General features: G+C 43.2%; 1 pseudogene; it reads right to left on the bottom strand.

Moving 5' to 3' along the window:
- Positions 1-4,444: 4,444 nt before the first annotated feature.
- Positions 4,445-5,034, bottom strand: LOC105719075 (large ribosomal subunit protein uL11-like; annotated as a pseudogene).
- Positions 5,035-17,966: the final 12,932 nt, after the last annotated feature.

The raw sequence follows: 17,966 nt of genomic DNA, 5'->3' as shown, positions 1-17,966 counted from the left end.
GGCGGAGGTAGCAGTGAGCCGAGATCACGCCACTGCACTCCAGCCTGGCGCCTGGCAACAGAGCGAGACTCTGTCTCAAAAAAAAAAAAAGAAGAGGAAAAGAGGCAGAAAAACACATAGAGATGCTGTCCTATGAAGACAGATGCACGGGCAGATGGCCACATGATGACAGAGTCAGAGACGCAGGTTATGCAGCTGTAAGCCAAAGAATGCCAAGGACTCCCAGTAACAACCCAGAGCTAGAAGAGAGGGCACGGCCCTGCTTACACCTTGATTTCAGACTTTTGGCCTCCAGACCTGTAAGAGAAAACATTTCTGTCTTAGGCCTCTCCATTTGTGGCACTTTGTTACAGCAGCCCCAGGACACAAACACAAATCCCAATTACATCTGCAAAGTCACATTTGCCATGTAAGGTCACATATGGGTATGGTCACATATAATGCCCATATATAAGGTCACATATGGGCATCAGTCCCAGAGATTATAGTGTAGAATCTTCTTGGGGCCATAATTCTGCCTACCTCCTTTCCCCCTTCCATATAGCTAATCCATTACCAAGTCAATTCTTCCTTGAAACATTTTTGAAGTTTTTCAACTATTTATCTATATCTCTACTGTAGCCAAGACACCTGCATTTCCTACCTGGATTATTACAATAGTTCGCTAACTTGTCCTTGTTTCTCCTCTTGCCTATCTCACAAAATTCTTTCTTACAAAACAATCAGATCATTTTAGAAGATAAATTGCATTACATCATTTGTATCAGTGTAGAATTTCTTCAGGAACAAGTAAGAGAAAATCCAACTTATGACAACTTAAAAAAAAAAAGGGAGGCCTATTTTTCTCCCATGAAAATGCCCATCACAGGTAGTCCAGAGCTGATGCAGAAGCTGAACAATGTGATTAAGGACCCAGTCACTTTCTACATTTCTGCGTTGCCATTCTTAAATGTATTTACCTTCTGTCCTCATGGTTGCAATATGACTGCTGTGCCTCCAGGCATCACATTTGTACTCAGGATGGAAGTCAGGAAATGACAAACCTGCCAAAGTTTACTTCCCTTTTTATTATGTAGTCCAAAGATTTCTCAGAAACTGTTCTTACTGAACATAAGCTTATATCTCATTGTCTAAAACTGTATCACGTGACTGTCCCCAGCTGTGAGGGAGCCTTAGAAACTGAATATGTCTTTAGAGAAAGGCATGAGAAAATGATGTTGAGAATGGGTATTCCATGAGTCTACCTATCATCTCCCTTACCACTGTCTTGTTTAGAAGCTCCCTGTTTGGCTTTATTATTATTATTATTATACTTTAAGTTCTGGGATACATGTGCAGAACATGCAGGTTTGTTACATAGGTATACAAGTGCCATGGTGGTTTGCTGCACCCCATCAACATTAGGTATTTCTTCTAATGCTATTCCTTCCCTAGACCCCCACCCCCTGACAGCCCCAGTGTGTGATGTTCCCCTCCCTGTGTCCATATATTCTCATTGTTCAACTCCCATTTATGAGTAAGAACACGTGGTGTTAGGTTTTCTGTTCCTTTGTTAGTTTACTGAGAATGATGGCTTCCTGCTTCATCCATGTCCTTGCAAAGGACATGAATACTGTGGCTGCATAGTATTCCATGGTGTATATGTACCACATTTCTTCACTCAGTCTATCATTGATGGGCATTTGGGTTTGTTCCAAGTCTTTGCTATTGTGAATAGTGCTGCAATAAACATACGTGTGCATGTGTCTTTATAGCCGAATGATTTATAATCCTTTGGGTACTTTGGGTGTATTCTCAGTAATGGGATTGCTGGGTCAAATGGTATTTCTAGTTTTAGATCCTTGAGGAATCGCCACAGTGTCTTCCACAATGGTTGAACTAATTTACACTCTTACCAACAGTGTAAAAGCGTTCCTATTTCTCTACATCCTCTCCAGCATCTTTTGTTTTCTTTTTAATGATCGCCATTCTAACTGGCATGAGATGGTATCTCATTGTGGTTTTGATTTGCATTTCTGTAATGACCAGTGATGTGAGCTGTTTTTCATGTTTGTTAGCCACATAAATGTCTTCTTTTGAGAAATATCTGTTTATATCCTTTGCCTACTTTTTGATGGGTTTATTTTTTATTTTTTTAATTTTTTATTTACTTATTTTTTATTGTACTTTAGGTTCTGGGGTTCATGTGTAGATCGTGCAAGATTGTTGCATAGGTACATATATGGCAAGGTGGTTTGCTGCCTCCATCCCTCCGTCGCCTATATCTGGCATTTCTCCCCATGTTATCCCTCCCCAACCTCCTTACCCCCTGCTGTCCCTCCCCTAGCCCCTCAACAGACCCTAGTGTGTGATGTTCCCCTCCCTGTGTCCACGTGTTCTCATTGTTCAACATCCACCTATGAGTGAGAACATGCAGTGTTTGATGGGGTAGTTTTTTTTTTCTTGAAAATTGGTTTAAGTTCCTTATAGATTCTGGATATTAGCCCTTTGTCAGATGAACAGATTGCAAAAATTTTCTCCCATTCTATAGGTTGCCTGTTCACTCTGATGATAGCTTCTTTTACTGTGCAGAAGCTCTTTAGTTTAATTAGATCCCATTTGTCAATTTTGTTGGCTTTGTTGACATTGCTTTTGGTATTTTAGTCATGAAGTCCTTGCCTATGCCTATATCCTGAATGGTATTGCCTAGGTTTTCTTCCAGGGTTTTTATGGTTTTAGGTCTTATGTTTAAGTCTTTAATCCATCTTAAGTTAATTTTTCTAAAAGGTGTAAAGAAGGGGTCCAGTTTCAGTTTTCTACATATGGCTAGCCACTTTTCCCAACACCATTTATTAAGTAGGGAATCCTTTCCCCATTGCTTGTTTTTTTCAGGTTTGCCAAAAATCAGATGGTTGTAGATGTCTGGTGTTATTTCTGAGGCCTCTGTTCTGTTCCATTGGTCTATATCTCTGTTTTGGTACCAGTACCAGGCTGTCTTGGTTACTGTAGCCTTGTAGTATAGTTTGAAGTCAGGTAGTATGACACCTCTAGCTTTGTTCTTTTTGCTTAGGATTGTCTTGGCTATCCAGGCTCTTGTTTTGCTTCCATATGAAATTTAAAGTGGTTTTTTTCTAATTCAGTGAAGAAAGTCAATGGTAGCTTGATGGGATAGCATTGAATCTATAAATTACTTTGGGCACTATGGCCAGTTTCACAATATTGATCCTTCCTATCCATGGGCATGGAACGTTTTTCCATTTGTTTGCGTCCTTTCTTATTTTCTTGATCGGTGGTTTGTAGTTCTCCTTGAAGAGGTCCTTTACATCCCTTTAAGTTGTATTCCTAGGTACAACATATAATGTATTCCTAGGTACATTATATTCTCTTTGCAGCAATTGTGAATGGGAGTTCACTCATGATTTGGCTTCTGTTTGTCTATTATTGGTATATAGGAATACTTGTGATTTTTGCACATTGATTTTGTATCCTGAGACTTTGCTGAAGTTGCTTATCAGCTTAAGGAGATTTGGGGATGAGATGATGGGTGGCACACACCTGTAGTTTTTCTAAATACACAATCATGTCATCTGCAAACAGAGACAATTTGACTTCTCTTCCTATTTGAATATCCTTTATTTCTTTCTCTTGCCTGATTGCCCTGACCAGAACTTCTAATACTATGTTGAATAGGAGTGGTGAGAGAGGGCATCCTTGCCTTGTGCTGGTTTGCAAAGGGAATGCATCCAGCTTTTGCTCATTAGTATATTGGCAGTGGGTTTGTCAAAAATAGCTCTTATTATTTTGAGTTTCAACACCTGGTTTATTGGCTTTTTTTTTTTTTAGATGGAGTCTTACTCTGTCGCCCAGGCTAGAATGCGGTGGCATAATCTTGGTTCACTGCAACCTCCACCCCCTAGGTTCAAGTGATTCTCCTGCCTCAACCTCCTGTGTAGCTGGGATTACAGGCATGTGCCACCATCCTGGATAATTTTTGTATTTTTAGTAGAGACGGGGTTTTGCCATGTTGGCCAGGCTGGTCTCGAACGCCTGACCTCAGGCGATTCTCCCCAACCTCAGTCTCCCAAATTGCTGAGATTACAGGCATGAGCCACCATCCCTGGCCTCTGTTGGCATTTTAATGCAGCATAAATAAAATTTGAATTTCTTTACTCCTTTTCTATTATAATATTATCTAATATTATAATTTATGATTCTTCTCCTTCTCTGGGCGTTTTAGTCACTGCAACCTTTTTTTTTTTTTTTTTTTGAGATGGATTTTTCTCTGTCAACAGGCTGGAGTGCAGTGGCACAATCTCAGCTCACTGCAACCTCTGCCTCCGGGTTCAAGAGTTCAAGTGATTCTCTTGCGTCAGACTCCTGAGTAGATGGAACTACAGGTGTGTGCCACCATGCCCGGCTAATTTTTTTTTTTTCACCAGTTGTTAAATGACCTTTATTGAAATATTTACCCTTGTGCTTCTTGGCTAGCTGGGCATTCCACAGCACTACTGTTGATGTCATCTGTGATGTCGTGAGGGTGGCGGCCATCAACATTACAGCCCACAGACTGGGCAGTCCCCAGGATCTCTTTAATGGTTCCAGAGAGTTCTCTGGCTAAAGATCGGTGCCACATCTGTCGAGCAACGTTGACAATCTCATCAAAAGTGATATTCCCACTGTGTTTAATGTTTTTCTGTTTCTTTCTGTCTCTTGGTGGTTCCTTGAGGGCATTGATGATCAGGGCAGAGGCGGAGGTTACCACCTCAATCTGGGCCTGTCTGTTCTGAATGGTCAGTTTCACTGTAATCCTCAGGCCCTTCCAGTCACCGTTGTCTTGTCAGTGTCATCACCAACCTTTTTTGGAGACAGACCCAGGGGGCCGATCTTGGGGGCCAGCATAGAAGTGGCACCGACTTCACCCCCAGTGCACCTCAGGTATATGACTTTGATCTCGTTGGGGTCGAACTTCGGCGGCATGGTGGAGGCGGCTGGTGTTGGACGAACCCGGATTCGGGACGACCGAAGAAAGTTGCACCTTGGCCTCCTCCGAGCCGAAAGCTGAAAGCATTTTTTTTGTTTGTTTTTAGTAGTGACAGGGTTTCACCATGTTAGCCAGGATGGTCTTGATCTCTTGACCTCATGATCGGCCCACCTTGGCCTCCCAAAGTGCTGGGGTTACAGGCATGAGCCACCATGCCTGGCCTCACTGCAGCCTTTTTCCTAGTTCTTTCCTGACATGGAGTCTTTGCTCATGCCTTTTTTTTTTTTTTGTCAAGGAGGTAGATTGCATTATTGTTCCCGATTCTTCACTCTGTCCCTGTGATACAGTATCTACTCATGCACTTTGCAGAGCCTCTTTGTGGAGGAGGTAAGACATGCTTTCTTGTTCCAGTACCTGGACTGATGCGTGTTAATAGATGTGATGCTAGCAGAGGCTTTAGATGTGCTTGGGATGTTTGTCTTGGCCTCTTTCACTTCTACCATCCACCATGAGAGATCCTGTTTCTGTAGCTTTTTGGCTGTGAGTGGGACACTGGAGCTAACTCAAAACCAACCTGCAGCCTGGTGCTGAGCCCAACTGAGTCCAGCTGAGATCACCCAGACTCCAGCCAAATCCAAGACTGTGAGTGAGAACAGTAAGTGGTGTTGCAAGCCCCTGAGACTTTGCTCATGATTGTGAAGCCGCATTAATGCAGCAAAATCTAACACAGTCTGAATTATTCTCCCCTCCTCCATGCGTTAGCTTTTACTTATCTTTTGGATCCTAGATGAAATATGATTTCCTCAGAGAGCCTTTTTCTGTATCCCCAAAGTTAATTATGCTAAGCTTTCTCATAGAATACTATTCTTTCCCATGATTAAATCTAGTATAATTTGTAATGTAGCTTTGTTCTCATGTTCATTTGTTAAAAATACATGTCCCACTATAGACTGTAATCTCCCTGAGTGTAAACTCCAGTTTGTTAATCACTGCATAAATCAACACCAAATACAAGGCCTGCACATAGTAAGTGCTCAATAAATGTGAGTTATTGTTTATTGAACAAGAACACCCCTAAACTAAATATAATTTAGTTATTCAAAAGTTTGTTCTTGAAGAATTTTTCAATGGCATGTAACCTATAGTTATAGAATTATGATCCAACTTGTATGAACAAATGTGAATGTATTCATATAAAAATACTCAAAGGGAATATACCAAAGACTTAATAATGCCCATCTCTGTGTGGAGGCCTTATACTTTATCTTTTTTATTTTTTATAATTTTCTGTTTTAGATACATTTCTTCTAATATTGTGGTAATATGTTACCTTTGTAATCAGAAAACATAATAAAAGTTATTAAAGATATACATATATCTTTTATGTGTGTGTGTGTGTATATTGTGTGTGTATGTGGACTTAATTGTGCTTTTCTTAGTGATGTAATGAGAAGATTCTAAAGAACATCAGAAATCAGAACAAAGCCTGGGTGGGTGAACAGAACATTCTGAATTGGAAATAGCTTGGGTTTCTCTGTTCTCAGGACTCCCCAGGGTCTGTTCTCTGCCTTCTGGGCGGGTGTCTGACAAATGCAAGGGACTTTAGGGTCAAAAGGAAGTCATGTCCCTTGGGACTAGGCTGACTGGGAGGACGAGTAGCTGAGTGAGACTAGATAGTTAGGTGGGAAATTTGGGCCAACACCATCTTGAAGGGTGGACCAGGTGAGCAGCCCAGCAGAGACCAGATGGAACCGTGCATGGCAATTTTCCTCTCCAGAGACCGTGATCTTGAAGCAAATAAGCACCTTGAGTGGCTGTTTCGATTTCACAGGCCAGAGGTTTCCAGGTAGGATTTCTCAGATCCCAGGGTTCCTAGGGGACATCTCTTGGGGGACAAGGAAGGGCAAGGGGGAAGCTGGAAGGGCCTCCCATCCCCTGACTTCCACCCAAGCAGGTCCTCTATTATCAGTAAGAGCCCACGAAAAGCAAAGGAACAAAGGGTTCTATTGCTAAAAAAGGAGTTGGGGTGGGTCCTTAAAATCAGTGACAGTGATAGGAAGCCACTGAAGACTTTCGAGGAGGGGAGCGACTTATTCAACACAAGGCTGCCATGTTCATAGCACCCAGCAGGCCAGCTGCAAGGCCAGGAGTCTTGAAGAGAGACTGGAAGACAAGAGACTGTTGCAATCAGTGAATAATGTGATGGTGATTGAGTGAGGCACTGTTCTAATTCCTTTACCTGTATTAACTCATTCTTCCCCATAACAACCCAATGAGGAAAGTACTATTATTATCTTCACTTTATCACTGAGAAAACTGAGGCACAGAGATGGGAAATATCTCATGGTAAATCACACAGCCAGAAAGAAGAGAAGCTGGGATGTGAGCCCAGACAGGCTGAGCCTTGCCCAGAGGGAGGTTGAGGACAAAAGTCCATCTGGCCAAATAGATTGGCCTGACCTTCCTTTGTTATGCCCGCTGTTGCACTATCTCTTGACCTTTTAATTGTGTCTAGTGGATTTAGGTTATTAGCCAGACAAACAAGCTCCCACAGCATGAGGACAGATGGGATGGGGGTGGGAACAGCAGAGGATCAGAGCCATACTGAAATGTCGAGTCTAAAACCCTGGGAGGCGCCAACATTGAAGGAATCAGGTAAATAAGGAGAAGGTGATGCTGAGTGGAATGTGTCCAGTTTGGGATGGTGAAGGTACCCAAGGGACATGCAGGTGGAATCGGTGACTGTTACAGCAGGAACCATTACACATCTGCATGTTTAGCAGGCACCAAAATCACCTGGAGGGCTTGTTAAACCAAAGATCTCTAAGCTTCATCCCCAGAGTGTCTGACTTAGTAGAATTTTTATTCCTAACAAGCTCCCAGGTAGTGCTGATGTTGCTGGGCCCATGAACTACACTCAGGAATACTGTTTTGCATCTCCCAGCCTGCAAAACCATCATGCATGTACAATATCATGAACTCTTCTGAAACGCTTCCCCAATTATATTTTGGTGACATTAGGGTTTTGAGAAATAAACATGTAAATTCATTTCCTCTTGTTTCTGACATCTTTTTCTTTAGTTATCAAAACCCCTGGGTAGCTGTCGTACATCTGTGCCGTTACATAAATTGTTTCTACAGTCAGTTATGCCCTCCCTACCCTGCCTCCAAATTTAGCTAATTTATTTTATTGCTTAAAAGTTTATCTTCTCTAGGAAGTCTCCTCTGACCTCCTAATCTTGGTTGGTTGCCCGTACTGTGTACTCCCATGACACTTTCTATCTACTTCTGCCATACACTCAGCACATGGCACTATATCTTTAAGCGTTCCTCTTTCTCCTCCACTGACATCATAGACTTCGTATCTCACAGTGCTTAGGGCAGTGCTTGTCATATGGTAAATGCTCCATAAATATGTGATGAATTAAATTAGGTGAATGAATAAACACTTCCTTCCTTATCAGCCCTATCATCCCCTAAATCTCTTTCATGGTGCACTTTTTTTTTAATTAAGGAAAAAGTTTTATTGAGATGAATGAAACTATGAATTCATAACATAAAATTAATCATTTTAAAGTGAACAACTCAGTGGCATTTAGTACATTCACAATGTTGCGCAACCTTCATCTATATCTAGCTCCGAAACAGTTTAATTCCCAAAATGAAAGCCATACTCATTAAGCAGTTATTCCCTATTCCCTCAACCCCTGGCAACCACAATTTGCTTTCTGTCTCTATGGAATTAACTATTCTGGATATTTCATATAAATAGAATCATACAATGTATAACCCTTTGTGTCTGGCTTCTTTCACTTAGATACTTTTTGAGGCTCATTCACAGTGTAGCATGCATTAGTACTTCCTTTTTTATGATTGAGTAATATTTCATGGTGCATTCTTAATAGCACACTCTGATCTCTAGAACAGGTGTGGCAAATGTGCTTTGTCTTAGATTCCAGTTCCTATCAATTAATGTACAGGCGATTTTGAGGCCATACCTGGGCACAGCAGAAAGTAACAAGTGATTGATCACTGTTATGGGCAAGACTGGAGGGAGTAAGGATCATAATGCCATATATATGTCACTCCTACTCTAGAATCTGAATTGATTCTCCTCTCCTCCTGTCCGTGCTAGGGATGGGGAGTTTGGATAACAGTTGGGGCCTACAACTGGACCCAGTGCATTTTTCAGGAGTATTGAGAAGGCAACATTGTGAGTCTGGGTAATCAAGGAGGGCTCACTGGATGCGGTGACCTCAGTAAATGGAATTCTCAGCCTCTGGGCTGGCTGCTTAGACAGACACAACTGATTTTCCTCAGATGGAGACAGGTTGGCTGAGGGAACTTAGGGTGTATGGCCCTAATGCAAAGTGACCAGCATCTAACACAAATTTCTTTCTTGTTGCTTGAATTTCCCAGGGTAGAGAGCCCCAGATTGGATATTCTGGCCCTAGGGAGAGTTCACAGATGTTGGCACATTTTTGGAACAGGGCAGTTTCCAAATAAAGACCTGCATATCCCGACTGGTTGTCAAATGGAATTAGTGACTTTGAGTTCAGCCTGTTTCTCACTAGAGTTACCACATATAGGGAATGTTCTGGCAGCAGAGGGAATACTGAAGGGCCAGGGCAGGACCAAGGGAGTGGAGTGGTGGGCAGCACAGATGCTCCTCAACTCATGAGGGGACCACATCCCGACAAACCCATCCAATGTTGAAGATATGCCAAGTTGAAAATGTATTTAATCCACCTAACCTGCTGGACATCATAGTTTAGCCTATCCTGCCTCAAACATGCTCAGGACACTCACATTAGCCTGTGGTTAGGAAAAATCATCTGGCAACGTAGTAGACTATAGGGTGTCAGTGGTTTACCCTCCTGGCCGTGTGGTTGACTGGGAGCTGGAGCTTGCTGCCACTGCCCACCATCTCAGAGCAGCAGACCTCACATTGTTAGCCCAAGAAAATAACAGAATTCAAAATTTGAAGTACAGTTTCTACCAAATATGTGTTTCTGTAGCACCATTGTGAAGTTGAAGAATTGTAAGTCAAGCCACTGCACATTAGGGACCATCTATACAAACAAGGCTGCTAGGGTGAAGAGATGGTGCCTCCCGGGAGCTTAATTACTTCTGAGGGTATTTCTAATTAAATGGCTTTGCTTTTTCTTATTTTAGGCCCCAATTAAAATTCTAAGCGGATCGGTTACTCTTGCTAGGTAAAAGATTTTCCACCTCTTCTCTGCCTGGAGTTCCAGTTGCACTCTCTTTAAAATCCAATGGTGGAGACATTCAAGGCTCCAGAACAAATTTGGGAAAGGGATTCTCTTTCTAGCCTCTAGACCAAGTGGTATAGGAAATGCCTTCTCTAGCTCAGCCTTGAGGTCTCTCCAACCTAGATTGTTCCATCTGTGTGGAACAACAGATGTTCCACACAGTCCCCCAAACATTGCCACTCTGAGTCCTTTGGCAAGGGATTTTCCCGTTTTTCCTGGTCCACTTTGTGCACCAGCCTAGATTATTCTGTCTGGTATGTAAGGCATATGTCTCAGCACTTAGGGCATCTGAGATATGTCTTTGTTTTATGTCTTTACATCAATGTTTAATGTTAAAGGACATAGACCAGTAGGATACTATCATCCAAATCCATACCATCTAAGTAAGAGTCATTGTCAGCATTTGTGGTAGTACTGCAAGGAGGTACTACTGTAAATCATTCCTAGGGGAAGTATTAATAATAGTTCATGAATATGAACAGATGTTCAGCCTATGGGATTTATAAAAGGGGACTGCCATTTGTCACTCAGGGATGTGGAGGGAGGCTCCTGAAACATAGTGATGCAAGTAATAGCATTCTATCAGATTAGTTCTATGGTCAAATAACTTTTGGAAATTCCACATGCCATGACCCCCTTTGGGAGTCACAAGACAGGTCTGTCAAAGGCTGTAAGATTTCCTGTAGTAAGGGGCATATTGTCATTTGGCAATTTGGCTTGCTTTGTTTTTATCCTAATTAAGTAGACCATAAGGGCCTTGAAGGCAAGAATTATGACTTTGAACCAATGCACATCAGCACCCAGCCCACACTCTGAAATTTATGAAGTTAGGGCTGGGCACGGTGGCTTACGCCTGTAATCCCAGCATTTGGGAGGCTAAGGCAGGCAGATCACTTGAGGCCAGGAGTTCCAGACCAGTCTGGCCAACATGGTGAAACCCCATCTCTATTAAAAATACAAAATTAGCCAGATGTGATGCATGCCTGTAATCCCCGCCACTCTGGAAGCTGAGGCAGGAGAATCCCTTGAGCCTGGGAGGTAGAGCCTGCAGTGAGCCAAGATCACACCACTGTACTGCCTGGATGACAGAGTAAGATTCTGTCTGAAAAAGAAAAAAAAGAGAAAATTATGAAGTTACGCCCTGCTGTCTACAGCCCCTTTAGGGTATCCAGACAGGTCCCCTGTGGGTGAAGTCCTATGACATCAGCCCTTGTCCCGTTGTGCCCTGCTCTCCTCCTGTGGACATCAGAATGAGCAGCCGGGCCCTGCTTTTCAGGCCTGGGAAATTTGAAAGAAAAGCTATTTCAAGAAAGAGGCCAGTCGGGATGCCTGAAGAAGATGAGTTACCATGGTGACAGGATAAGACATCGTCACTTTGAAAATGAATGACTTTTTTTTCCTATAGGAAAGCCATTCAGTGGGCAGGGAAGGTGGCTGTGACTGAGGCTTTTGTCAGCTATGGTTCTTTATCACCGTGGGTGTTGGTGCGCTGGCCGAGAACGCTGAGTGTTTCTTGTGTAAGGTGCTACCCTGGACCCAGGAAACAGGGCTGGGAGTTGGACTCCTGGAGTCCCTTCTGCCCTGACGTAACTCGTGGGCTTAGGCAAGTCACATCATTTCCTTTAGGTCCAGTTTCACTATTAACTCAATGCATAGCTGAAAATTTGGAGCAGGAGTTCTGGTGAGCTCCAAATGCTGCATCATTCAGTTAAAATCCAAGCAGAGTCTATTTTTCTTTTACTTCCCCAGAGATTCCAGAAATTGTTTAGCTGATTCTAAAATGTATAGAAATGCAGAGGGTCTAGAATAGCCAAAGTAATCTTAGAATAACGAAGGGCCGGGTAATGTGGCTCATGCCTGTAATCCCAGCACCTTTGGGAGGCTGAGGCAGGTGGATGGCTTGAACCCAGGAGTTTAAGACCAGCCTGAACAACAAAGTGAGACCTTGTCTCTATAAAAAATACAAAATTAGTTGGGTGTGTGATGCACACCCATAGTCCCAGCTACTTGGGAAGCTGAGGTGGGAGGAATCGCTGAGCCTGGGGAGGTTGAGAATGAGCCTTGATCCCCAATCGCATTATTGTCCTCCAACCTGGGCAAGAGTGAGACTCTGTCCCAAAAAATAAAAACAAAAATGACAAAGTGGAAAACTTACTTACAAACTTGCATTACATAATTTCAAGACTAACTATGAAGCTATGATAGTTAAGACCATGCAATACTAGAACAAGAACAGACAAAGAAATCTATAAAACACAAGAAAGAGCCTAGAAATAGACTCTCACTTAAATTGTCATTTAATTTTTTTTTTTTTTTTTTTTTGAGACGGAGTTTCGCTCTTGTTACCCAGGCTGGAGTGCAATGGCGCGATCTCGGCTCACCGCAACCTCCGCCTCCTGGGTTCAGGCAATTCTCCTGCCTCAGCCTCCTGAGTAGCTGGGATTACAGGCACGCGCCACCATGCCCAGCTAATTTTTTGTATTTTTGGTAGAGATGGGATTTCACCACGTTGACCAGGATGGTCTCGATCTCTTGACCTCGTGATCCACCCGCCTCGACCTCCCAAAGTGCTGGGATTATAGGTGTGAGCCACAGCGCCCGGCCCTGTCATTTAATTTTCAACAAAGGCAATCCAGTGGAGAATAAACAGTTTTTTCACTAAATAGTCCTGAGACAAATGGATATGTATATGGAAAAGAAAAACACCTCAACTAGTACCTCATACCATATATAAAAGTTAATTCAATTATATAAAAAAGATACCCGCACCCCTATGTTTATTGCAGAACTGTTAACAATAGCAAAGTCACGGAACCAGCCTAAGTGTCCATCAATGGTAGATTGAATAAAGAAAATATGGTACATATACCCCATACAATACCACACAGCCATAAAAGGAATGGAATCATGCCCTCTGCAACAACGCGGATGGAGCTGGAGGCCGTGGTCCTACACGAACTAACTCAGAAGCAGAAAATCAAACATCACATGTTCTCACTTACAAGTGGTACCTAAACAATAGGTACACATGGACAGAAAGTTGGAAACAGTAGATACTGGGGACTCCAAAAAAACGAGAGTGAGAGGGAGATGAGGGGTGAAAAATGAGCTGATGGATATAATGTTCGATATTCAGGTGACATGTATATTAGAAGTCCAATCTCTACTGTTGCATAGTATATCCATGTAACAAACATGCCTATGTACCCCCTAAATCTAGAATAAAAATTAAATAGTTGAGATGAATGGTAGACCTAAAGTGTAAAAGCTAAAGCTTCTTAAAGAAAATGTTCTGTCAAAATGTGAAACTGTCCTGTGCGTCTTCACCACGTGTTCTCCACAGACATCCCTGGCCTTGTCCCGTGGCGCCTCCTGTCCTTAATGTGTTCCAGAAGTTCATTCAAGCATCTGTGGTGGTTGGTATTATTTGGCAAATTGTCTTAAGATGAGAGTTTAATGGTTCCTCTTAAAAGTGCACCAAAACGCAGTGGCCTTATCCAGCATCAAAAGTGGCCTTATCCAAATGTCCATTACTCATAAAATGAGGGAGCTGGTTCAGAATGTGAACTTTTAGAATCTTTCTGGTTGTAAATGATGGAGGAAGTGATGAATCCTGGGCAAAATGCTCAAGATCCACAATGAAATGGCTCAAACTCTAGTCAGAGATCATGAGTTTTAAGGATAACGGGTCTAATCCAGATTTCCTGGCCAACCTGGGCTGGGCTGGGCACAGTGGGGTGGAGGAGAAGATAAACAAAAGGAGAAGGCACAACTCAGCCTCTGATTAGTCCTGGGGTGGAGAGCTGGAGTCACCCAGTGCACACTCCAAAAACAGCAAGAAAAATAGCCCCTGCTCCTCCCCAGGGTTTTAGGGGAGTGCTAGATGGCAGCTAACAGACCCCGGTTCTTTTTTTTTCTTTCTTTTTCCTGGGCTGCAGTGCAGTGGCACAATCTCGGTTCACTGCAACCTGTCCCTTCCAGGTTCAAGTGATTCTCCTGCCTCAGGCTTCCAAGTAGCTGGGCTTATAGGTGCGCACAATCAGGCTCGGCTAATTTTTGTATTTTTAGTAAAGATGGGGTTTCACCATGTTGGCCAGGCTGGTCTCGAACTCCTGGCCTCCAGTGATCTGCCCACCTCAGCCTCCCAGAGTGTTGGGATTACAGGTGTGAGCCACTAGCCCGGCTCAGACCCCAGTTCTTACCCAGGATGTCACTGTTGACTTTGGGAACCTGCTGTGCCTTAGCTTTGCTTCCTTATTTGTAAAATGAGGGGCTTAGGCTCAAGAATTGGGTTTTTCTTTTGTATTTAACCTCACATCTTGTTTCATTAATTAAATACTTTTTATTAACTCTCCCTTATTGCTTTATGGCTGTGTGGTATTATATGGTGTGTATGTACCACATTTTCTTTATTCAATAACTCTCTCTTTTGTGTCTCCCCCTCAGCCCCTTCTCCTCCTCACCACAGGCATCCTTTCTGCTGTGTTGAGTGTGTATTTTTTGTTTATAGATGTCTTCTTGCAGAATGTGTATTGCTGTGCTGTGGCCACTGTAGTTCAGGTAAATGTTAACTATCTTGTATTATCTCAGTCTGCCCTATTTCACTTAGTACTATGTTTTTGAGATCTGTGCTAGTTGCTGTAGGTACACCCAGCCTGATGAGTCAAGCTCCAATCAGGGATTTACAAACTGTGCCTTGTGAAACCCTAGGGGTTCCCCTTGTCACCTTAAAAAGCTCTGGATGGAAGAGGAGGAGATGTAGATTTCAGAGCTGCCCACCACCCCTGCTTTAATTCTCCCACCTCCACTTTTATCTGTTTTCTGCACTGAGCCTATGTTCACCTGGGATTTTGTTCTGTTGCTAAAATCCCTGGCCTAGGAAACAACTGGAGTTCTTCCCAGCTCGGCAGTTGGAGCTATGCACGTAGAAGGAGTTGAGCAGGTATAGAAACCACAGACTTGGCTCAACAGTAGCAGGTCCAGTGAAGGAGGCTCAGTGGAGGCCACAGAGTCACAACGGGGCTTATATGGTAATAACTGTGACATGAAAAGAGCCAGGAACTACCCTTCTCTGCACTCTGGTCTGGCTGGCTCCCAGGTTTGCAATGATAGAAGAATTTTACATAGACCTCTTTATCCCATGGATCCAGGAAGGTTTTCCAGGTGTCAAAGTGTTGGGCAGGCTTCCGAGCCTGCAAGAGGCTATGAACTGCGCATTAGGTCAACCTTCCTTTGGTCAGGGGTAGACACCGACGGTGTGCCTATTTGACTTAACTCAGCCCCAGCCCCAGTTTATTCTAGGCTGACTGTCCACCGAGTAAGTCAAGGTGTCCTAGGTAAACACAACTGTATACATCACAGAAGATCTTGGCTTCCCAGATAAGAGTCAGGCTCCATCCTGCATTGTCACCCAGAAAAGGTTGAGGTGCAGGTTTGGGACATGAAGGATGACTCCAGATGGGACCCTCAGACAGACTGGCAGGGTTGTGACATTCTAACCACAGGTGTGGGTTCTGCTCCTCAGCTCTTCATATTAGAAGTGTTCCTTATTGTTGCCTTGGGAGCAATTAGATCCAGGTTCTTCTTCCCTCCTCCTCCTCCTCCTCTTCCTTCTTCTTCCTTCTCCTTCTTCCTTCTTTCTTCTTCTTCATCTTCTTCTTTCTTCTTCTTCTCCTTCCTCCTTCTTCCTTCCTCCTTCCTCCTTCCTCCTTCTCCTTCTCCTTCTTATTTTGAGACAAGTCTGCTCTGTGGCCAGGCGACAGTGTGTGGCATGATCTCAGCTCTCCACAACCTCTGCCTCCCAGGCTCAGGTGATCCTCCAGCCTCAGGCTCCTGAGTAGCTGGGACTGCAGGTGTGCACCACCCACACATGGCTAATTTTCATATTTTTAGTAGAGATGTGGTTTCATCATGTTGACCAGGCTGGTCTCAAACTCCTGGCCTCAGTTGATCTGCCCACCTCAGCCTCCCTAAGTACTAGAATTACAGGCATGAGCCACTGCATTTGGCCTAAATCCATCTTCTTATATGCAAGATGCTAGAATGTCAACTTGCCATTAACTGTACCAGAGACAGGAAGTATTTTTCAGTCACTCAGGACATTGTCCACTCACAAGAAAGTACACAGGAACTGAGAGTATCAGCAGAGAGTGACCTCATGGGCATGGGACCAGGAGAAGTAGGTAGTCTTAGGGGAGAATAAGCTCATCTGTAAGATACATCCCCAAGGACGGCAAGAACAGGGTCTGGGGCATTTGGAGAACAGTGTTAGTGCAGCTAGAAAAAAAATTTCTAGAGCCAAGGTTTATGGACTAAGAGAATGGGAGCAGTGAGCAAGTTGCCTTGTAAATCCCAACTTAACCCCTTAATCTCCCTCCCATGTTTCTTGTGACATGGATCATTTAAAATTTCCATATTAGCCCTTGTCACATGCTGCATTATATTCATTTTATAATATAATAGCACATCCTTTCATTAGAAAAGTTAAAGTTGGCCAGGCGCGATGGCTCACACTTGTAATCCTAGCACTTTGGGAGGCCAAGGCGGATCTGACGGCGGATCACCTGAGGTCAGGAGTTCATGACAGCCCAGCCAACATGGTGAAACCCTGTCTTTACTAAAAATACAAAAATTAGCTGGGTGTGGTGGTGCACTCCTGTAATCCCAGCTACTTGGGAGGCTGAGGCAGGAGAATCACTTGAACCCAGGAGGTGGAGGTTGCAGTGAGCCGAGATCGCACCTTTGTACTCCAGCCTGGGTGACAAGAGAGAAACTCCATCTCAAAAAAGGAAAAAAGAAAAGGAAAGTTAGAGTTAAATTTTTACAAAGAAAATAAATTGTTGTTGACATCATATGATTTAAAATCCAGAATTCTGAGAGTCACCCCATTTCTACCACTAAATAGCTCTGCAGCTTGGGCCAAGCCACACAAAGACATAGAGTGGCCAAGTGGTGGGAGCCTACTGGTCTGTGCCTCCTACCCCCAAATCATGAGTGGTGCGCACACATCCATGTCCACTCTGCTCCGCACAGCCCAACTCTAAGCAGAACTGGCTTCCTCCTGCCCAAGGCGAACTCTTTTATCCATGCTCAAGGTCCCTCCCCACCTAGATCCGTACTGCCCACTGCCCGTCAGTCACTATCCACGTCTCCTTTTTTCATCGTCAGCCCGTGAGTCTTCCTAGTTCCTAAGACCCACCATGCTTCTTGCTCCCTCCCTTCACAGCAAACTGTGTAGCAGTGGACATTGCTTTCTGACCTCAGTCTCTCTCATGATTAAAGAAATTGAAATTTAAAAATGAAATACTGTTTTTCACATGTCAGACTGGGGGGAAATTAACATTGATAATACCTCGTGTCAATGAGGGAATAAGAAACAGACATTGTTCCCCTGCTTTTTTTGTGGAAACATAAACCACTGCAACCTTTTTTGGAGAACATTGGATAATATATGTCAAAATTCAAATTAGTTGACTCAACAAACTTACTGCTAAGAATTTACTGAGAGTGCACCTATATAATGTATATTAGGCAGTTTTTTAAAATAGATTTATATATAGTAAGACAAAATATTCAAGGTACAGAACAGTGTGTATGGTATAATCTCTTTTGTGTCAAAAAGAAGAAGAAAGATAATTGAATCGACACATATTTTTGTTGAGTATGCATATTTTTTCCCTGGAGGGAACCATAAGCAATTGCTAATGTTGATTAATTACCAATAGGAAAGGGAT

The sequence above is a fragment of the Aotus nancymaae genome, unplaced genomic scaffold (assembly GCF_030222135.1).
Source record: "Aotus nancymaae isolate 86718 unplaced genomic scaffold, 86718_ANA_hifiasm-v0.15.2.pri h1tg000029l, whole genome shotgun sequence".
Lineage (NCBI taxonomy): Eukaryota > Metazoa > Chordata > Mammalia > Primates > Aotidae > Aotus > Aotus nancymaae.
Note: the sequence above shows the minus strand (reverse complement) of the source record. Positions and strands in the feature narration are given on the sequence as shown.